At 39.1% G+C, this 14,849-nt stretch overlaps 1 pseudogene; it reads left to right on the plus strand.

Annotated features, from left to right (window-relative positions):
* The first annotated feature begins 6,194 nt into the window (after positions 1-6,194).
* On the plus strand, positions 6,195-10,173 carry LOC123806731 (annotated as a pseudogene).
* Positions 10,174-14,849: the final 4,676 nt, after the last annotated feature.

Raw genomic sequence — 14,849 nt, forward strand, 5'->3', positions numbered from 1 at the left:
TCATGTCTATATTGTCTCAGGGCTGCTTTTTAAAAGTTTAAATAGTTTAGGAGCACTAAAGACCTATATGTTAGCTGTCCCTTTGTGGGGTTGGAGAAAAAAGGCCACAGAACACAAGTTGTAGAAATCCAGGTAAAAAATCCACAGCTGGCATGTTTGTTCTTCTTTGTTCCTTTGTGGTTGTTGTGTTCCACAGTGCTTCTCCTTTCTCTGCCCTTGTCACTGGCCTGCCTGTCTCCTTTCTTCTCCTGAAGGATAGCTTTGCTCCAGCCTCTCATTCCTTCCCCTTAATTCACTGGTATTTCATCAGTTTTCTTTTGTTACTCACACATTCCCCTGGGGTCTTACCTGTCACCAAATAGCTTATAGGCATTTTTTTTTCTGAATAAATACAGTGCCCTTACGAGTTGAATAAAATTTTCTTCTAAATACAAATATAAATATTTCCCCTTAAATGTTTAATAACTTTATGCCACCTAGCCCTTCTCAATTAAGTAATGGATAAATTGTAATTAGTACAAAATGAAAACCAGAGAAAAGAATCACTTCATCGAATTATTTATTTGGGGCTGAAAAGAGAAACCTGTGGCTTTAAATTAGTTTCTAAATGTCTAAGACACCTAAATCCTCAAACTGTTGTTGGAAAAACTGTTTGTTTTTTAATTTTATAGAAGTCCGGGTTATGGGGACGTAAGGCTGGCATGGTTGGAGTAAGCTTTAAGGGTTGGAACCTCCTATCTTCAACATACAGACAATCTTCTCACAAGAGTTTATGCAAACTAAAAGAATATATCTTAAAATAGGATTATGTGCAGGTTTGCATAAGAGTCTGAGGCTAGTGATCAGTATAAAGCACAAGATGTAGAAGACAGAGTTGGATAGGTCATTGGTCCTCTCCATTATGTTCTTTCTTAGGTTTTTTATATATTTTCTTAAAAGAGGTTAGTCTGTCTTTATCAGTTAAACTCAAGAGTAAATGTAATTTACTTCCCATTTACACCCACTCTAACAGCCCACGTCCTTGCTTGCACTGGCCTACAAGGTCTAAAGCTATGGCTACCGTGATCTCGCTGACCCCACTTCCTACTCCTCTCCATTCCCTTGCTGTGTTCCACAGCTCTGGCCTCCTTGCTGCTCCTCCAACCTTTCTGACACACTCTGGCCTGGGGCTTTTGTACTTGCTTTTTCTTATGCCCCAAATGTTCTTTCCTAATTTATCTACTTGACTCACCCTCTCCCAACCTTAATGTCTTTGCTCCAGTTTCTCCTCAGTGAGACCTCTTCTGACCGTGTTATTTAACATTGCAGACTATGCCTTTGCTTCTTCCTTCAGCTCTCTTGATCTTTCTTCCCAGCTAAACAGTTTTTCTTTTTTATATAATAATAATGATTTAACAATCTAAGTTATTTACTCATTTATAATGCATTGTGTTTGTTTTCCACCTTTTCCTGCTAGAATGCAAGCTTCTGATTGGTAGGACATTTAACTGTTTTTCTCACTAATGTATCTCAAGAGTCTAGAATAGTACCTGGCTCATAGTAACCATTCTGGACATATCTGTTGAATAAATGAATGAGTTGGTTCAGCACAGACAGGGACAGAGGGCTGTAGTTAGGGCAGCAGCTTTTATGAGAAATTTGCAACGCTCAAGAGGGCACCTTGGTGACACCACAGAACAAAGACAGAAAGAAGACAAACAGAGAAGGAGTAAAGGAGATTTTATATATTGCACTTTACAATTTTCCTAGGGTTGACCTTGCTGGCAGGCATCTGGAGTCTAGGAAAATGCTTGGATATAGGTGCTCCTAAACAGCTGTCTCCAGTGTGTTTTAAGACTGTGTGTGTGTGTGAGAGAGAGAGAGAGGGAGAAAGAGAAACAGAGAGAGAGAGGGAGAGAGAGAAGAGAGATGGGAAGGCATTGCAGTGGTGTTGCTAAGAAATTTCCCATCACTCACTTGATCTCTCAGACCTCCCACCCTTATACTCAATCTTTGTGCTCCTACCTGCAGCATGCCATCTGGTTTTATTTTTATAGCCAGACAAAGATGACAAACTCAAGATATCTCTGGGTATAACCAGGGCCACAGTGAGACAAAACAACTTCATTTTTACGAGACACAGGACAAAGATGAGTCATCAGACAAAACAAAGGTACTTTTCCAAACCCACCTGTTCCCCCTTGGGAAGCTGTTTTAACTTGATATTCCAGTAGCTCTGGCTGAATTAGAAGGCAGAATGAAAAGGTTATTAGGAGACAATACAGTCATATCAGCTTATGCTCCCTTGCCCAGTATGAGGGTGCTCCTAGTGAGCATGGCTCTGAGCCTGAGATCTGTATTAGTTTGGAGGATAAGTATCAGACTGCCTGGGTTTAAATCCTGGCTCCATTAGTGGATAGGTATGTGGCTTAAGGAGAGTGATCTAATCATTTTAACCCTCCATTTCCCTATCCGTAAATAGTACCATGATACTACTGTAAAGGTAAAATGAGCTAATATACATATAAAGCATATTGCCTTTGTAAAGTGTAGCTCTTAGCATGACCTATGACATAGGAAGGGCTGCCTATATGAAAATGCTGGCTTTACTACTTACTTTCCATGCAACTTATAGCAAGATACTTTACCTCCCTTTGTTTCAGCTTCATTTTCAAGAGGGAAATTATTTATCTCTAAGGATTATTATGAGGACCCAATAAAATAGTTTAGTCAAGTTACTTAGGAAAGACCTGACACACAGCAAGTGAGCAAAAACAGGCAGCTTGTATTCCTCTTATTTACCACTACAATTTCTATGACTTACTATTACTATGAGAAGGTTGCAAAGAAAAAATAACCCTTAAACTTTACTCTCAGAGAGACTTCTGTCTACAATTTTTAGAAACACTTTCCCTCACCCTTCTATCCATATCCCTTTGTGTATCACTCAAGTATAATCACTTATCAATAGAAATTGGTGAATGGTATCAAGATACCAGAGTACAGGGGTGCCCTTCACATTCTTAACTCTATAAGCACTCAGGAAGTTTCTTGGATTTTAATTTCAACCATGTATTTGAGTGCAAAAGATCTTGTTTTTCCAGTTCATGTCACTTATACTTGGACTTGGTGATATATGGAAAATAATGGAAGAGATAAGAAGCTGGATATAACTGAGGAATAACTAACTGGTCACTGTGGGGCAGATTATGAGTTGTCTACCTAAACCTATTTTGTCCTTCTTTCTGTAACAGTAAAACAGCTGGGTCATAGCGGGGCACTCTGCTTTTCAGCTGGGGACTCTATTTCCCAGATGCTTGTAGCTACTTATACTTTTGTGACTCATTTCTTGACAACAGAGTGGCAAACGAAGTGATATGTGCCTCTTCCAGGTTACACCCTTAAAGAAATGGGTAATGCATAGTTCTTTTCCTTTCTTCTTACTCTTTGGGATGTAGATATGATGGGGGGTGTGGAGCAGCTGTTTGAGACCCAGAGGTGGAAGGTTTATAAAGGGAAAGGCAGAGATCATAATCTCTGGATCTTTGTATGTGAGACAACAATAAACTTTTATCTTGTATTAGCCACTAGACTTTGAAATCTTTTAGCCTGTAACAAATACAGCCAAATTAACTCAATAAAAGTGATATTTGACTCAACCACAATCACAAAGGAAGACAATTTCAAACAGTTTGAATGTAATAAAGACATTTTCAGAAAGGAAATATGTTAGCCTTTGAGAAAGATCAATTTAAACTCAAGGAACCAAATAAAGTCTTGAACTTTAAAGCAGTTTCCAGTCTTTTTCTCATACGTTGTACCATGATGAAGAGCCAGCTACAGTGATTAGAATAACTCAGTTGTATTTGGAATGTTAGCAATTACCAGAGCTCTTTTGGATTTGTGGTAAATACCATTTTCTACAGTTAGAATTCAAACAAGGATCAATGAGATTATCTAAATAATTTATATTCAGTCCACTGATAGAGTGACATAAATACCAAAGTAAATAGTGATGAGGCAGTGTCCATGGCATTGTGGATGAGATGAGACAAATTCACATGGACCCCCGAAGTCCTGTGGAGGAAAAGGGGTGGCATGGCCACTCTCTCAAGGGGAGAGCGCCCTGACCCTTGCCTTGGCAAGCTTTCTAATAGCATACATCAAAGAAGGTTCTCATTCATTATGCACAGGTTTGCCTCAGGTGATTACTTTTTACAGATAACAAAGGAAAGGTTGTTACTGATTACTTCTTACAGATTAACAAGGAAAAAATATTGCAAATGCAAGGGAATGATAAGAGCAATTGTTCTGGTTATACTCCGTCCTTGGGAGAATTAGTACAAACTTCAGGAAGTTACTTTAAAAATATGCAGTAAGCCTTTGCTGGTTCAACTCAGGGTAGGGGAGTTTTAGCAAGAGTAAGTCACAAAGCAGCCTAGGTACAGTGCAGGCCTGGTTTCCCACGGGAGAGACAATTCATGGGTTTGGTGTCCTGTGTGCCGCCACACGCCTATGGGCTTTCCAATAGGGCCAGGCTACATTTGCCATTTCGAGTGGATAGGTTTCCTATAAATAGATCTTAAAATTTAGGATAAAAGGTAAGTATATTAAAGTGTCAGCAAGAGGTCAATGCCATCACATTGGGAATGACATGCTCAAGACTTGCAAGTCTGAATTATTTATTGTGGACCTGTACTGTTTTTATATTTAAATATATATATATTTAATATATATTTTATATATAAATAAATATATATATATATTTAAGCCCTGGCTGGCATAGCTCAGTGGATTGAGCACGGGCTGCAAACCAAAGTGTCACAGGTTGGATTTCCAGTCAGGCCACATACCTGGGTTGCAGGCCACGGCCCCCAGCAACTGCACATTGATGTTTCTCTCTCTCTCTTTCTCCCTCCCTTCCCTCTCTAAAAATAAATAAATAAAATCTTAAATATATATATATATTTAAAAAATTACATGCTAAGGTTGCAACTGACTGCTTATAAGTTTAGAATTAATCTACGATTTAGAGGTAGTTTACTGCTCCATAAGAGTAAGCCTCAACTTACTCTTAGGAAGTCAGCTTGTCAAAATATACTAAAACTAGTCACACATTTGGGAATTAACATGTTAATGGAAGTTGAAAGAAGCAGGTTCATGTTGCAATGTTAAGTCTAAAGTAAAGAGAGCCTTCTCTCAGGCTGCAAGGTGTTGCCAAATTGCCTGCAATAATGGCCATGTGCTGTGCTTTCCTTCAGTAAATGTTTGCTCTGAGATTTGGGCTCTTGAGTAGACCCACCATAGATAATACCCTCTCTGTGGGCCAGGTTTGTCTGAGATTATTATACCTGACATTCTAGGTTGCATACAAGTCTCTTAGGAGTTTGTTCAGTACGATCCAACACCTGTGTATCCTTTTATATGTAGGTCAATGAATAAAATAAAGTTTCTGAATATTTAGAGCTGAGATCAGATCACTGAACTCAGTAAACGCCATTGATTGAGATTTCATCTGCAATAGCTATTCTCAGGTTCATGTAATCACTTGTGTTTTTATGATAATTTTATGTTTGGGAAGCACTCTTTTTTATTATTTAAACAGTGCTCAATTTAAATTGGACATATAAAGAAAGGAAGGTAATACTGATCTTGAAAATAAATGATTACTCCACTACACACCAATTAACTTGGGGGAAAATATTAATAATACTAAATGCTCACAAGAATGCAGAGGAATTGGATCACTTGGATATTCCTGGTGAAAATGCAAATGGGGCAGTTACTCTGAAAAAGAGTTTGGCAGTTTCTTATACTTACCATACAACCTAGCAGGTGCACAATTGGGCATTTATCCTGGAGAAATGAAAGCTTATGCTCACACAAAACTTGTACACAAATATTCTCAACAGTTTTATTTACAATAGGCCTAGTTGGAAATGACATAAATGTCCTTCAAAAGGTGAAATGATAAATGAACTGAGGTAAATCTATACAATGGAATACTACTCTGAAATACAAAGGAATCAATTATCAATACATACATCAGTTTGGATAGGTTTCAGGGCATTATGGTAAGTTAAAAAAAAAGCCAGTCTCAAAATTACACACTGTATAAGTTCATGTGTATAACATTATTTTTAAAAAATATTTTAAATTGGCCCCCAGCTGCCACACCACCACCTCCTAGCAAAGCATCCCAGGCCCCACCCGGGATGGCAGCCGCACCAAGTCCATCTCACTCATGTTTTTCCATCGGCTCCACCTGTCCCAGCACTGTCCTGCTCCTTTACTCAAAGGAGCTCAAAGAGTGGGATGAGTTTGAAGATATTTTAGAGGAAAGGAGGCATGTCAGTGACTTGAAGTTTGTGATGAAGTGCAACACCCCTCTTCTGTATAAGAGAATCATTCTGCGCAAGCCCAGCGGTATATTAATGTAGTGTCCTCAATTCTACAGAGGTGTCCTATGTCAATAAACAGCTTTCCAAGGAATTCCTCCGGTCCGTGGACGCCCTCTGAGAGGAAGCCTCTCAGATATTGGATGAAATGAGCCACAGCTGTGTCTGGGAGCCATTCGGTTTTTTGCCCTTGCACTGAGCAAACTATTTAAACAAATTTTCTCAAGTGTGTAAATGAAGAAGGTATTCAGAAATGACAACGAGCCATCCAGGAGCACCCAGTCGTCCTGCTGCCCCGTTATCAGAGTTACATCGACGTTCTGATGTTGTCCTTCCTTTTATACAACTGTGACTTACCTGTACCTGTCATAGCAGCAGGAATGAGCTTCCTAAGCATGAAAATGGTTGGGGAGCTGCTGTGGATGTTGGGCACCTTCTTCATGTGGCGCACCTTTAGCAGGGACAGACTCTACTGGGCTGTGTTCTCTGAATATGTGAAAACCCTATTACGGAATGGTTATGCTCCTGCTGAATTTTTCCTCCAAGGGACAAGAAGGTGCTCCACCAAGACACTCACCCCTAAATTTGGTCTTTTGAATATTGTGATGGAACCATTTTCAAAACAGAAGTTTTTGACACTTACCTTGTTCCACTTAGCATCAGTTATGATAAGATATTGGAAGAAACTCTATGTGTATAGGCTTCTCGGGTCTCCTAAACCAAAAGAGTCTACAACTGGATTACTGAAAGCCAGGAAGATTATCTGGAAATTTTGGCAACATCCACATGTACTTCAGATAGCCTCTATCCCTGTGATCCCTGGCAGCTGGGAGGATGAGCTGAAGCCCATATAACTTGGTTCCCAGGTACATTCCTCAGAAACAATGGAGGACATGCCTTTGTCACTGAGGTTGCCTATAAAGTGCAGCTTGAGCAGATCGAGAACCTGGTGCTAAGCCTGTGGGTCCTTGTCATTGCTGTCCTGCTCCAGAACTAGCCACCCATGGATTTCAACACGCTGGTGGAAAAGACTCTGGCTGAAAGGCTTAACGCAGACCTTTGGGGGGTTTCTCACTTGTCCGGATAATGAAAACTGCAGATGAGGTGATCCAGTCCAGCATTCTGCTGCATGCCAATATCCCCAGCCTTCTCAAAGACTAGGTGGCTCTGAAACTGGATGCCAGAGACTCAGAAGTGGTCAATGGCTTCATCTACCAGCATATCACCCCCTTCACATGCTCAACTTATGGGAACCCATTGCTCAACATCTTTGTTCCTCCCTCTTTAGTAGCTCTGGCATTGCAGGTGGCACCTGGGTGCAGTAAAGAGGATATCTACAGTTACTTTTGCTTTCTATACAATTTTTGTTGGAGGAGTTCATCTTCCTTCCAGGAAATGAGCTACAGGACTTTGAAGAAGCTTGTCACCTGCTTTGTAAAAGTGAGACCATTCAGGTGACAACAAGGGACATCCTATTTACAGAGACAAGAAAAACTCTGCTAGAATTTTTAATAGGACCCTTTAAACCTTTTATGGAATGTTATCAGATCATTTGCAAATACCTCTTGAAGAAAGAAGAAGACCACTTCACTGAGAAACAGTACTTGGCTAGAGTTAGGACGTTCACCAGTCAGCTTCTTGATCAAAGTGCCTCACAGTGCTATGATGTATTATCTTCTTTTTTAAAACATATTTTATTGATTATGTTATTACAGTTGTCTCATTTCCCTCTTTATTACCCTCTGCCCTGCACACCCCCTCCCACCCACATTCCCCCCCTTTAGTTCATGTCCATATGTCATACTTGTAAGTTCTTTGGCATCTGCATTTCCCATATTATTCTTACCCTCCCCCTGTCTATTTTCTACCTACCATCTATGCTACTTTTTCTCTGTACCTTTCCCCCTCCCACTCCCCTGTTGATAACCCTCCATGTGATCTCCATTTCTGTGGTTCTGTTCCTGCTCTAGTTATTTGCTTAGTTTGTTTTTGTTTTTGTTTTAGGTGTGGTTGTTAACTGTGAGTTTGCTGTCATTTTGCTGTTCATATTTTTTATTTTATTTTTCTTAGATAAGTCCCTTTAACATTTCATGTAATAAGGGCTTGGTGATGATAAACTACTTTAACTTGACCTTATCTGAGAGGCACTTTGTCTGCCCTTCCATTCTAAATGAAAGCTTTGCTGGATAGAGCAATCTTGGATGTAGGTCCTTGCCTTTCATGACTTCAAATACTTCTTTCCAGCCCCTTTTTGCCTGTAAGGTCTCTTTTGAGAAATCAGCTGACAGCCTGATGGGAATTCCTTTGTGGGTAACTTTCCCCTTATCTCTTGCTGCTTCTAGGATTCTCTCCTTCATTTTACCTTGGGTAATGTAATTATGATGTGCCTTGGTGTGTTTTTTCTTGGGTCCAGCCTCTTTGGGACTCTCTGAGCTTCCTGGACTTCCTAGAAGTCTATTTCCTTTGCCAGAATGGGGAAGTTCTTCATTATTTTTTCAAATAAGTTTTCAATTCCTTGCTCTTCCTCTTCTCCTTCTGGCACCCCTATAATTCAGATATTGGAATATTCAAAGATATCCTGGAGGTTCCTAAGCCTCTCCTCACTTTTTTGAATTCTTGTTTCTTCATTCTTTTCTGGCTGGATGTTTCTTTCTTCCTTCTGGTCCACTCCATTGATTAGAATCCCAGTTTCCTTCCTGTCACTGTTGGTTCCCTGTACATTTTCCTTTATTTCACTTAGCATTGCCTTCATTTCTTCATCTAATTTGCGACCACATTCAACCAATCCTGTGAGCATCCTGATTAGTAGTGTTTTGAACTGTGCATGTGATAGGTTGGCTATCTCTTCATCACTTAGTTGTATTTTTTTTCTGGAGATTTGATCTGTTCTTCCATTTGGGCCATTTTTTTTTTGGTGCACCTGCTACATATAAGGAGCAGAGCCTTAGGTGTTCACCAGGGCGAGGCAACCCATGTCACTGCTTTGTGACCCTGTATGTGGGGAAGGGGTCAAGAGGGAACAATGGCGCTTACTCTGCTTTCTGCCAGATTTGAGTTACTGGCCCTGCTACCCACAAGCAATTTGGGCCCTTCTGGTGCTGACTCCCAGGAGGGTGAGCTTGAGTATGTTCTAGGACCCTGGGAGCTCTAGGAGAGGACCTGTGGGTCTCTCCAACAAACTCTCCTGTGAGGGTGGGAGTTTCTCCTCCTGCCATCTCAACCCCCACAGGTGTTTTCAGTCTGTGGTTTGAGGCTTTATTTCCCCATGCTGGACCCCAGGTTGTGAGGTCTGTCTCGCTCCCCAGGTGTTCCTCCCAGTTTATCAGCACATGAATGTGGGACAGCCCACTCCACCAGCCACTGCCTTGCCCACCCCGGTCCTCTGCTGCCACTTTGCCATGAGTCCTCTCATGTTCCACTGCCCATCTCCACCCCTCCTACTAGTCTGGATGGATGTTTCTTCTTTAACTCCTTTGTTGTCAGACTTCTATACAGTTAAATTTCTGTCAATTGTAGTTGTTTTTGTTTTTAAATTGTTGTTGTCCTTTTTTTGGTTGTGTGAGGAGGCACTATGTCTCTACCTATGCCTCCATCTTGGCTGGAAGTCCTATTATCTTCTGATGTACAGAAAAATGCCTTAGCAGTTTTGGTGAGGCTAACTGGGGTAGAGAAGAAGAAGGTAAATAATAACTGTATATTTAATGTGAATGAACCTGCCATGACAAAATTAGAAGAAATGCTTGGTTGTAAGATACCAGTAGGAAAACCAGCAACTGCAGCAACTCCAAAACTTTAATAATTGCCAAATGGTTATGGAAATTTCAGTCATAAAATCTCCAAGGACTCTTATTACAGCAAATAGGGGTGTAAAGGGAAAGATCCTTCTTTCTTCCAAGACTTTGAGACTCAGGGCTCCGGGAGAGGAAGGCGTGATCAGTTAGAGCAATCGGTGTGATCATTTCCACCACCGTGATCCAGAAGGCATTTGTGTCCAACCCTGTGTGTTTTTAAATAAAACAATCTTTTGGAAACAGGTTTGGAAAAGCAAAAAGAATATTTTAAATTATTTTTAGTCATTTTATTGTGTTTTTCCCATTACCATTAAGCCCCCTTATATGCCTCTCCCCCTGCAATTTTGACCCTGTTGTCCATGTTCACGAGTCCTTTTCTTTTTGCTCAGTCCCTCCATCTCCCACTCTCCCCTTACCTTAGCTGTCATCCTGCTCTCTATCTATGAGTCTGTTCCCATTTTCATTGTTAGTTCAGTTTGTTCATTAGATTCCACATATGAGTGAAATCATATAGTATTTGTCTTTCTCTGACTGGCTTATTTCACTTAGCATAATGTTCTCTAGCTCCATTCATGCTGTTGCAGAGGGTAAAATTTTCTTCTTTTTATAGCTTAGTAGTATTCCAAAATGCAAATGTCCCATAGTTGTTTTATCCACTCATCTACTGATGAACACTTGGGCTGCTTCCATATCTTGGCAATTGTAAATAATCCTGCAATGAATATAGGGGTGCTTATGTTCTTTACAATTAATGTTTTGAGTTTCTTCAGATATATGCACTGAAGTGGGATCACTGGGTCAAAAGGTAGATCCATTTTTAATTTTTTGAGGTATCTCCATATTGCTTTCCATAGTGGTGGCACCAATCTGCATTCCCACAAACAATACAAAAGTGTTCCCCTTTCTCCAGATCCTCATCAACCCTTGTTTTTTTTTTTTGTTTTTTTTTTTTGGTTTATTGATGATAGCCATCTGACAAATGTGAGATTGTATCTCATTGTGGTTTTTATTTGAATTTCTTTGATGATTAGTGATGTTAAGCATCTTTTTCTATCTGTATTGGCCATCTGTCTGTCTTCTTTGGAGAAGTGTCTATTCAGGTCATTTGCCCATTTTTTAAATTGGGTTGTTTGTTTTTTTGGTGTAAGTTCTATAAGTTCTTTATAAATTTTGGATATTAATCCCTTATCAGATGTATCAGCAAATACATTCTCCCATTCCATGGGCTGTCTTTTTATTTTGATAATGATTTCCTTTGTTGTGCAAAAAATTTTTAGTTTGCTGTAGTCCCATTTGTTTATTTTTTCTTTTGTTTCCCTTGCCTAGGGAGATATAGCTGATAAAATATTGCTATGAGCCATGTCTGAGATTTTGCTGCCTATGTTTTCTTCTAGGATTTTTATGGTTTTTGTTTAACATTTTAGTCTTTAATCACTTTTCATTGTATTCTCATGTGTTGTGTAAGAAGATGGTCTAAGTTTCATTTTTCTGCATGTATCCATCCAATTTTCCCAACACCATTTATTGAATAAATTATCTTTAACCCATTGTATGTGCTTGCTTCCTCTGTCAAATATTATTGACTATAAAGTTCTGGGATTATTTCTGGACTCTCTATTCTGTTCCATTGATCTATGTGTCTGTTTTTATGCCAATACTAGGCTGTTTTGATTACTATGGCCTTATAATAGAGTTTGATAATAGGTGGCATGATTCCTCCAACTTTGTTCTTCTTTCTCAGAATTGCTGTTGCTATATGGGGCCTTTGGTGCTTCTGTATAATTTTTTGAAATATTTGTTCTAGTTTCTGTGAAATATGTCATTGGAATCTTGATAGGAATTGTGTGGAAGCTATAGATTACTTTGGGTAGTATGGACATTTTAATAATGTTAATCCTTCCTATCCATGAACACAGTATGTGCTTCCACTTACTTGTATCTTCTTCAGTTTCTTTCTTCAATGTCTTATAATTTTCTGAGTACAGGTCTTTTACATTCTTAGGCTTATTGTTAGATATTTTATTCTTTTTGAGGCAATTGTAAATGGGATTGTTTTCTTTTTTTCTTTTCTTTTTTTTTAAAGATTTTATGTATTTATTTTTAGAGAGGGAAGGGAGGGAGAAAGAGAGAGAGAGAAACATCAATGTGTGGTTGCTAGGGGCTGTGGCCTGCAACCCAGGCATGTGCCCTGACTGGGAATTGAACCTGCGACACTTTGGTTCCCAGCCCATGCTCAATCCACTGAGCTATGCCAGCCAGGGTGGGATTGTTTTCTTAATTTCCATTTCTGTTAGTTTATTATTGGCATATGCAAATGCAACTGATTTCTGGATATTAGTTTTGTATCCTGCTGCTTTGCCAAATTCATTTGTCAGTCTTAGTAGTTTCTTGGTGGAATCTTTGGGATTCTCTATGTACAGTACCATGTCATCTGGGAATGAGAGAGTTTTACTTCCTCCTTTCAATTTGGATGCCTTTAATAACATTCTTGAAATAGGAAAATTATATGGATCAGATTAGCAGAGAACAGATCAATAGTTGCTAAAAGGTAGTGATGGGGGTGAAAGAAAAGTGTGATTATAGAGGATATCATCAAGGTGTTCCTTTGTCATCATGGAATAAATATAAGTGATAAAATTTCATAGAACTATATGAGACAATGAGTGTATGTAAAAACAAGTGGGATTTGAATAAAGTGTATAGTTTACTTCAGTGATTTTCAACCAGTGTGCCACAAGAATTTTTAATACATGCAATACCTGACTATTTAGTCAGTGGCATATACCCCTTTTCCCTTAGACTGTCAACTAAAAAAAATAACAACAGCCAACACAACAATAGCCACCAAGTGTGAATGGATCAAATTATACATAGCTTTTATGAGACTAGCAAAAAATATATTTTGGTGTGTTGCATAATTTTAGTAATTAGTTTATGTGTGCCATGAGAGGGAAAAGGTTGAAAATCCCTGGTCTAATTAATAGTATTTCTGGTTTTGATAATGCACTACAGTTATGTAAAATGTTACTTTTGGGGGAAGCTGGGCGAAGGGTTCATAGGACTTTTCTGTACTATTTTTGCAACTTCTTGTGAATCTATAATTATTTAAATATAAAAATTTTAAAAATAATGATTACATTAGCTTACCAGCTATGAAAGTTTCTTTTTTGTCTTTTTATTTTATGGGGGTAATGAAGGGGGGATCATGCCAAACTACTTTAATCAGAACAGTCCTGCATTTATCTGTTTATCCATTGGGGAAGAGTTCTGATGAATGGAGAATTTCTGGGATAAAGTTTGAAAAGAACTTCTAAAAAGTTACAGAAAATTTTTCAGATAATTAAAATCAAGTCATGTGCAATAATTTAGGAAAAGTAAGTGTGGTGTGCTTTATAAGGCAGTGTGATTATTGTAACAAAGGGTTATAGCTTTCAAGGGAAGTGATTATAAGTAACCAGATATTTTAGATATGGTATCAGAATTGGTTTGTTATGAAATTATAGCTGCTGATGTTAACCATAGCTAATATACTGTTTGTTGCAGTACAGGGAAATGAAATTGTTGATGGACTCTTCCTAGAAGTTATTTAAAACAAGCAGCTAGTGGTGCAGTGATTTTTTTCAATCTGAGAGCCTGTGAGGCAAGACAAGACAGCTACAAAACTGCTTAGCTTAACTACCACAGGATTTGTTGCCAATATAAACCACATCTCTAAACATTAAAAAAAAAATTGTATTTGCTTCCCCATGAAATTTTGTCCTCCTTCAGAGATTTTGGACAGCAGACAGCCTGAGGTGGTCGTCAACCGCCTCATGTAAAGGTTTCTTGTAGCATCTGTGGAGGCAAAGCTTTCCTGGTTGGACCTGACCAGATGTGGTTTGACCCTTCAATCTCCATCCCCAACATATCTACTCAGAGCCCCAATAAGTTTCTTCTTCCGGTGACTGGTGGCTGATTACTGCTGTGGTCCTGAGATGGGTCCTCTGAGTAATTACAGAGTTAGCTTTGTGGTTGTCTTCCAGGAAATGGCAAGTACCACTTGCCCTAGTGTGTCCCTGCAGATTTCACTCGGGGACAACAGGAAACAAATGCCATATAAGGACATCCTGTAGCACTGCTGCTTTTCTGTGGACAGCTGAGTAGTAGACATGTTCTCAGTCACCATCTCCATTTCTCCTTCCTAAAGCAATCTGAGGCTTATCATTGAGAAGTATACACACAGTGATCTTCAAAAGGATTTACGTGAAGTTTCACACCAGAATTTTGAATTCTTGGTTTTGACCTTCCTCTACTTACAATGATTCTGAGAATGGTTTTGCAGCTAACTTTTTAAACACTGTTATCTTACTGCCAAGTCTCCTGGAAAGTTCTTCAAAGAGTTTCTCTGTTTTCATCATTTATTTGAGAGAACAGTAGCTTTATTAGCTTGTGGCCAAAAATGAATTTTAAAAATATAACTTAGTTCTCAGAATTAAACTTAGTTGCAGAAATTTAACTTTTCTCTGAACTGTTAAATTTGGATGTGTAATGTGAAATTGGAGTAGGACAACAGGAAGCCTGCTGTTTGTGGGGAGACAAGCCAGACAGGATCTTCTCAGGTGTCCTCACCGTCTATTGCTCTTGGCTACTTGTCCCATTTTCCTACCACAAAAGGAAATGTGAGGGAGTTGTAATGTGAAAG

The sequence above is a fragment of the Phyllostomus hastatus genome, unplaced genomic scaffold (genome assembly GCF_019186645.2).
Source record: "Phyllostomus hastatus isolate PE091 unplaced genomic scaffold, TTU_PhHast_1.1 phas_scaffold_39, whole genome shotgun sequence".
Taxonomy (NCBI): domain Eukaryota; kingdom Metazoa; phylum Chordata; class Mammalia; order Chiroptera; family Phyllostomidae; genus Phyllostomus; species Phyllostomus hastatus.